At 49.0% G+C, this 8,335-nt stretch overlaps 1 non-coding gene across 1 annotated transcript; it reads right to left on the bottom strand.

Moving 5' to 3' along the window:
• Window positions 1-7,871: 7,871 nt before the first annotated feature.
• trnae-cuc lies at window positions 7,872-7,943 on the bottom strand. Its single transcript has one exon. It is a non-coding gene; the product is annotated as a tRNA-Glu (tRNA).
• Window positions 7,944-8,335: the final 392 nt, after the last annotated feature.

Here is an 8,335-nt window from a genome sequence, read left to right as displayed (position 1 = left end):
TTAAACAGTTTGTAAAATTCCCGAAAATGATGTCATGGCTTTAGAAGCTTCTGATTGTCATGCAGGTGAAAGAGGACCCAAAAGCGACTTAACAGAAACAGAGTTTATTTAAATCCAAACAGGGAATAACAAAGATCCTCTAGTCTGTAGAGGGGAATAACTAGAGAAGCGGCCACAGACTGCAGGTCGCTTCGGGTAGGCGCAGGCCGTAGTTGATAGAGCCACCTGCTCACACGCAGCATCTGATGAAGGCAAAAAACACGACAGGACAGGGCGAAACACAATCACAGCATGGTGAATACAAAACAAGGAACCGACGGGACAGGAACGGATCACAAAGGAATAAATAGGGACTCTAATCAGGGGAAAGGATCGGGAACAGGTGTGGGAAGACTAAATGATGATTAGGGGAATAGGAACAGCTGGGAGCAGGAACGGAACGATAGAGAGAAGAGAGAGCGAGAGAGTGAGAGAGGGAGGGGGAGAGAGAGGGATAGAAGGAGGGAAAGAACCAAATAAGACCAGCAGAGGGAAACGAATAGCATGGGGAGCACAGGGACAAGACATGATAATAAATGACAAACATGACAGTACCCCCCACTCACCGAGCGCCTCCTGGCGCACTCGAGGAGGAATCCTGGCGGCAACGGAGGAAATCATCGATGAGTGAACGGTCCAGCACGTCCCGAGACGGAACCCAACTCCTCTCCTCAGGACCGTAACCCTCCCAATCCACTAGGTATTGGTGACCCCGTCCCCGAGAACGCATGTCCATGATCTTATGTACCTTGTAAATAGGTGCGCTCTCGACAAGGACGGGAGGGGGAGGGAAGACGAACGGGGGTGCGAAGAAAGGGCTTAACACAGGAGACATGGAAGACAGGATGGACGCGACGAAGATGTCGCGGAAGAAGCAGTCGCACAGCGACAGGATTGACGACCTGGGAGACACGGAACGGACCAATGAACCGCGGAGTCAACTTACGAGAAGCTGTCGTAAGAGGAAGGTTGCGAGTGGAAAGCCACACTCTCTGGCCGCAACAATACCTTGGACTCTTAATCCTGCGTTTATTGGCGGCTCTCACCGTCTGTGCCCTGTAACGGCAAAGTGCAGACCTCACCCTCCTCCAGGTGCGCTCACAACGTTGGACAAACGCTTGAGCGGAGGGAACGCTGGACTCGGCAAGCTGGGATGAGAACAGAGGAGGCTGGTAACCCAGACTACTCTGAAACGGAGATAACCCGGTAGCAGACGAAGGAAGCGAATTGTGAGCGTATTCTGCCCAGGGGAGCTGTTCTGCCCAAGACGCAGGGTTTCTGAAAGAAAGGCTGCGTAGTATGCGACCAATCGTCTGATTGGCCCTCTCTGCTTGACCGTTAGACTGGGGATGAAACCCGGAAGAGAGACTGACGGACGCACCAATCAAACGACAGAACTCCCTCCAAAACTGTGACGTGAATTGCGGGCCTCTGTCTGAAACGGCGTCTAACGGGAGGCCATGAATTCTGAATACATTCTCAATAATGATTTGTGCCGTCTCCTTAGCGGAAGGAAGTTTAGCGAGGGGAATGAAATGTGCCGCCTTAGAGAACCTATCGACAACCGTCAGAATCACAGTCTTCCCCGCAGACAAAGGCAGACCGGTAATGAAGTCTAAGGCAATGTGAGACCATGGTCGAGAAGGAATGGGGAGCGGTCTGAGACGACCGGCAGGAGGAGAGTTACCCGACTTAGTCTGCGCGCAGTCCGAACAAGCAGCCACGAAGCGGCGCGTGTCACGCTCCTGAGTCGGCCACCAAAAGCGCTGGCGAATAGACGCAAGAGTGCCTCGAACACCGGGATGACCAGCTAACTTGGCAGAGTGAGCCCACTGAAGAACAGCCAGACGAGTGGAAACAGGAACGAAAAGGAGGTTACTAGGACAAGCGCGCGGCGACGCAGTGTGCGTGAGTGCTTGCTTAACCTGTCTTTCAATTCCCCAGACTGTTAACCCGACAACACGCCCATAAGGAAGAATCCCCTCGGGATCAGTAGAAGCCACAGAAGAACTAAACAGACGGGATAAGGCATCAGGCTTGGTGTTCTTGCTACCCGGACGGTAAGAAATCACAAACTCGAAACGAGCGAAAAACAACGCCCAACGAGCTTGACGGGCATTAAGTCGTTTGGCAGAACGGATGTACTCAAGGTTCTTATGGTCTGTCCAAACGACAAAAGGAACGGTCGCCCCCTCCAACCACTGTCGCCATTCGCCTAGGGCTAAGCGGATGGCGAGCAGTTCACGGTTACCCACATCATAGTTGCGCTCAGATGGCGACAGGCGATGAGAAAAATAAGCGCAAGGATGAACCTTATCGTCAGACTGGAAGCGCTGGGATAGAATGGCTCCCACGCCTACCTCTGAAGCGTCAACCTCGACAATGAATTGTCTAGTGACGTCAGGAGTAACGAGGATAGGAGCGGACGTAAAACGTTCTTTTAGAAGATCAAAAGCTCCCTGGGCGGAACCGGACCACTTAAAACACGTCTTGACAGAAGTAAGAGCTGTGAGAGGGGCAGCAACTTGACCGAAATTACGAATGAAACGCCGATAGAAATTAGCGAAACCTAAAAAGCGCTGCAACTCGACACGTGACCTTGGAACGGGCCAATCACTGACAGCTTGGACCTTAGCGGAATCCATCTGAATGCCTTCAGCGGAAATAACGGAACCGAGAAAAGTAACGGAGGAGACATGAAAAGAGCACTTCTCAGCCTTTACGTAGAGACAATTCTCTAAAAGGCGCTGTAGAACACGTCGAACGTGCTGAACATGAATCTCGAGTGACGGAGAAAAAATCAGGATATCGTCAAGATAGACAAAAACAAAAATGTTCAGCATGTCTCTCAGAACATCATTAACTAATGCCTGAAAAACAGCTGGCGCATTGGCGAGACCGAACGGCAGAACCCGGTACTCAAAATGCCCTAACGGAGTGTTAAACGCCGTTTTCCACTCGTCCCCCTCTCTGATGCGCACGAGATGGTAAGCGTTACGAAGGTCCAACTTAGTAAAGCACCTGGCTCCCTGCAGAATCTCGAAGGCTGATGACATAAGGGGAAGCGGATAACGATTCTTAACCGTTATGTCATTCAGCCCTCGATAATCCACGCAGGGGCGCAGAGTACCGTCCTTCTTCTTAACAAAAAGAACCCCGCCCCGGCCGGAGAAGAAGAAGGCACTATGGTACCGGCGTCAAGAGACACAGACAAATAATCCTCGAGAGCCTTACGTTCGGGAGCCGACAGAGAGTATAGTCTACCTCGGGGAGGGTGGTCCCCGGAAGGGAGATCAATGCTACAATCATCGACCGGTGAGGAGGAAGGGAGTTGGCTCGGGACCGACTGAGAGACCGTGCGCAGATCATGATATTCCTCCGGCCTCTGTCAAATCGCCAGGTTCCTCCTGAGAAGTAGGGACAGAAGAAACGGGAGGGATGGCAGACATTAAACACTTCACATGACAAAGAAACGTTCCAGGATAGGATAGAATTACTAGACCAATTAATAGAAGGATTATGACATACTAGCCAAGGGATGACCCAAAAACAACAGGTGTAAACGGTGAACGGAAAATCAAAAATAGTCTCACTGTGGTTACCAGATACTGTGAGGGGTTAAAGGTAGTATCTCCAAATCTGATACTGGGGAAGATGACTACCATCTAAGGCGAACATGGGCGTAGGCTTATCTAACTCTCTGAAAGGAATGTCATGTTTCCGAACCCATGCTTCGTCCATGAAACAACCTCAGCCCCAGAGTCTATCAAGGCACTACATGTAGCACCCCGAACCGGTCCAGCGTAGGTGGACCGACAAAGTAGTACAGGACCTTGATGGAGAGACTTGAGTAGCTGCGCTCACCTGTAGCCTCCGCTTACAGATGAGCTCTGGCTTTTACTGGACATGAATTAACAAAATGTCCAGCAACTCCGCAATAGAGGCACAGGCGGTTGGTGATCCTCCGTTCCCCTCTCCTTATTCGAGATGCGAATCCCTCCCAGCTGCATGGGCTCAGTCTCAAAGCCAGAGGAGGGAGATGGCTATGGATGCGGAGCAGGGAACACCGTTGATGCGACTCTCTTCCACGAGCCCGGTGACGAAGATCTACCCGTCGTTCTATGCGGATGGCGAGAGCAATCAAAGAGTCCACATCTGAAGGAACCTCCCGGGAGAGAATCTCATCCTTAACCACTGCGTGGAGTCCCTCCAGAAAACGAGCGAGCAGCGCCGGCTCGTTCCACTCACTAGAGGCAGCAAGAGTGCGAAACTCAATGGAATAATCCGTTATGGACCGTTCACCTTGGCATAAGGAAGCCAGGGCCCTAAAGCCTCCCACCAAAAACTGAACGGTCAAAAACCCGAATCATCTCCTCTTTAAAGTTCTGGAATTTGTTAGAGCAATCAGCCCTTGCCTCCCAGATAGCTGTGCCCCATTCTCGAGCCCGGCCAGTAGGGAGTGAAATGACGTAAGCAACCCGAGCTCTCTCTCTAGAGTATGTGTTGGGTTGGAGAGAGAACACAATCTCACACTGCGTGAGAAAGGAGCGGCACTCAGTGGGCTGCCCGGAGTAGCAAGGTGGGTTATTAACCCTAGGTTCTGGAGGCTCGGCAGTCCAGGAAGTAACAGGTGGCACGGAGCGTGACCCTGGAACTGTCCAGAGGTCGGAAACCTGAGCGGCCAGGTTCTCCACGGCATGGCAGCAGCAGACAATTCCTGCTCGTGTCTGCCGAGCATGGCTCCTTGGATCTCGACGGCAGTGTAACGGCGTCTGAAGTCGCTGGGTCCATTCCTTGGTCGGTTCCTTCTGTCATGCCAAGGTGAAAGAGGACCCAAAAGCGACTTAACAGAAACAGAGTTTATTTAAATCCAAACAGGGAATAACAAAGATCCACTCTAGTCTGTAGAGGGAATAACTAGAGAAGCGGCCACAGACTGCAGGTCGCTTCGGGTAGGCGCAGGCCGTAGTTGATAGAGCCACCTGCTCACACGCAGCATCTGATGAAGGCAAAACACGACAGGACAGGGCGAAACACAATCACAGCAGCATGGTGAATACAAAACAAGGAACCGACGGGACAGGAACGGATCACAAAGGAATAAATAGGGACTCTAATCAGGGGAAAGGATCGGGAACAGGTGTGGGAAGATTAAATGATGATTAGGGGAATAGAACAGCTGGGAGCAGAACGGAAACGATAGGAAGAGAGAGAGCGAGAGAGAGTGAGAGAGGGAGAGGGGAGAGAGAGGGATAGAAGGAGGGAAAGAACCAAATAAGACCAGCAGAGGGAAACGAATAGCATGGGGAGCACAGGGACAAGACATGATAATAAATGACAAACATGACACTGATAGGCTAATTGACATCCTTTGAGTCAATTGGAGGTGTACCTGTAGATGTATTTCAAGGCCTACCTTCAAACTCAGTGCCTCTTTGCTTGACTCCATGGGAAAGCAAGAAATCAGGCAAGACCTCAGAAAAAAATGTAGACCTCCACAAGTCTGGTTCCTCCTTGGGAGCAATTTCCAAACGCCTGAAGGTACTCTCGCTCATCTGTAGAAACAATAGTATGCAAGTATAAACACCATGGTATGAGGCAGGCGTCATACCGCTCAGGAAGGAGACGCGTTCTCTCTCCTAGAGATGAACGTACTTTGGGGTCAAAAAGTGCAAATCCATCCCAGAACAACAGCAAAGGACCTTGTGAAGATGCTGGAGGAAACAGGTACAAAATGGTCTATATCCACAGGAAAACGAGTCCTATATCGACATACCCCGAGAGGCCGCTCAGCAAGGAAGAAGCTACTGCTCCAAAACCGCCATAAAAGCCATACTACAGTTTGGGGACAAAGATCCTAGTTTTTGGAGAAATGTCCTCTGGTCTGATGAAACAAAAATCGAACTGTTTGGCCATAATGACCATTGTTATGTTTGGAGGGAAAAGGGGGAGGATTTCAAGCTGAAGAACACCATCATGTTGTGGGGTTGCTTTGCTGCAGGAGGGTCTGGTGCACCACTAGAACACCTGGGAAGGACACTGCAGGGCAAATCGGTTTGCAATGTGAAGTGGTACATATGTGCGACAACCTACTAAATTCATAGTGACAGGATGCACAAGTAAAAAGGAGCATAGACTATTTCCCTGACCGAATCGAACCCGGGCCGCGGCGGTGAGAGCGCCGAATCCTAACCACTAGACCACCAGGGAAGGATAATACAGTGCAAATTGGTTCTCAGTGTGAGCTGGTACATATGTGCGATAACCTTCTATATTCATTGTGACAGGTTGTACAAGTAAAGATGTAGCAAAAGATTAGTTCCCTGACCGGGAATCGAACCCGCCACGGCGGTGAGCGCCGAATCTAAGCACTAGACCACCAGTGAAGGGTACAACATTTCAAATGGGTTCCCAGTGTGAGCTGGTACATATGTGCGATAACCTTCTATATTCATTGTGACAGGTTGCACACGTAAAACATGTAGCAAAAGAGCAGTTCCCTGACCGGAATCGAATCCCTAACCACTAGACCACCAGGGAAGGTACTACAGTGCAATTCGTTTCCCAGTTTGAAATGGTACATATAGTTGAAGTCGTAAGTTTCCATCCACTTAGGCTGAGTCATTAAAACCTGTTTGTCAACCCCTCCACACATTTCTTTGCTAACAAATGATAGTTTTGGTAGTCGGTTAGGACATCTACTTTGTGCATGACACAAGTCATTTTTCCAACAATTGTTTACAGAGGGATTATTTCACTTATAATTCACTGTATCACAAATTCAGTGGGCCAGAAGTTTACATACACTAAGTTGGCTGTGCCTTTAAACAGTTGTAAAATTCCCAAAATGATCTCATGGCTTTGAAGCTTCTGATAGGCTAATTGACATCTTTGAGTCAATTGGAGGTGTACCTGTAGATGTATTTCAAGGCCTACCTTCAAACTCAGTGCCTCTTTTGCTTGACTCCATGGGAAAAGCAAAAGGAAATCAGGCAAGACCTCAGAAAAAAAATGTAGACCTCGACAAGTCTGGTTCCTCTGGGAGCAATTTCCAAACGCCTGAAGGTACCTCGCTTCATCTGTAGAAACAATAGTACGCAAGTATAAACACCATGGTATGACGCAGGCGTCATACCGCTCAGGAAGGAGACAACGTTCTCTCTCCTAGAGATGAACGACTTTGGAGTGAAAGTGCAAATCCATCCCAGAACAACAGCAAAGGACCTTGTGAAGATGCTGGAGGAAACAGGTACAAAATGGTCTATATCCACAGGCAAACGAGTCCTATATCGACATACCCGAGAGGGGCTCAGCAAGGAAGAAGCTACTGCTCCAAAATCGCCATAAAAAAGCAATACTACAGTTTGGGGACAAAGATCTAGTTTTGGAGAAATGTCCTCTGATCTGATGAAACAAAAATTGAACTGTTTGGCCATAATGACCATTGTTATGTTTGGAGGGAAAAGGGGGAGGCTTTCAAGCCGAAGAACACCATCATGTTGTGGGAGTGCTTTGCTGCAGGAGGGTCTGGTGCACCATAGAACACCTGGGAAGGACACTGCAGGGCAAATCGGTTTGCAATTTGAAGTGGTACATATGTGCGACAACCTACTAAATTCATAATGTCAAGTTGCACAAGGAGCATAGACTATTTCCTGACCGGGAATCGAACCCGGCCGCAGCGGTGAGAAGCGCCCGAATCTAACCACTAGACCACCAGGGAAGGATAATACAGTGCAAATTGGTTCTCAGTGTGAGCTGGTACATATGTGCGATAACCTTCTATATTCATTGTGACAGGTTGTACAAGTAAAGATGTAGCAAAAGAGTAGTTCCCTGACCGGGAATCGAACCCGGGCCGCGGCGGTGAGAGCGCCGAATCCTAACCACTAGACCACCAGGGAAGGGTACTACAGTGCAATTCGTTTCCCAGTTTGAAATGGTACATATAGTTGAAGTCGTAAGTTTCCATCCACTTAGGCTGGAGTCATTAAAACCTGTTTGTCAACCCCTCCCCACATTTCTTGCTAACAAACGATCGTTTTGGCAGACGGTTAGGACATCTACTTTGTGCATGACACAAGTCATTTTTCCAACAATTGTTTACATTGGGATTATTTCACTTATAATTCACTGTATCACAAATTCAGTGGGCCAGAAGTTTACATACAATGAGTTGGCTGTGCCTTTAAACAGTTTGTAAAATTCCCGAAAATGATGTCATGGCTTTAGAAGCTTCTGATAGGCTAATTGACATCCTTTGAGTCAATTGGAGGAGTACCTGTAGATGTATTTC

This window comes from Oncorhynchus gorbuscha, unplaced genomic scaffold (assembly GCF_021184085.1).
Source record: "Oncorhynchus gorbuscha isolate QuinsamMale2020 ecotype Even-year unplaced genomic scaffold, OgorEven_v1.0 Un_scaffold_12295, whole genome shotgun sequence".
NCBI classification, from domain to species: domain Eukaryota; kingdom Metazoa; phylum Chordata; class Actinopteri; order Salmoniformes; family Salmonidae; genus Oncorhynchus; species Oncorhynchus gorbuscha.
The sequence above is the reverse complement of the archived record's forward strand: the minus strand, read 5'-3'. Positions and strand labels throughout refer to the sequence as shown.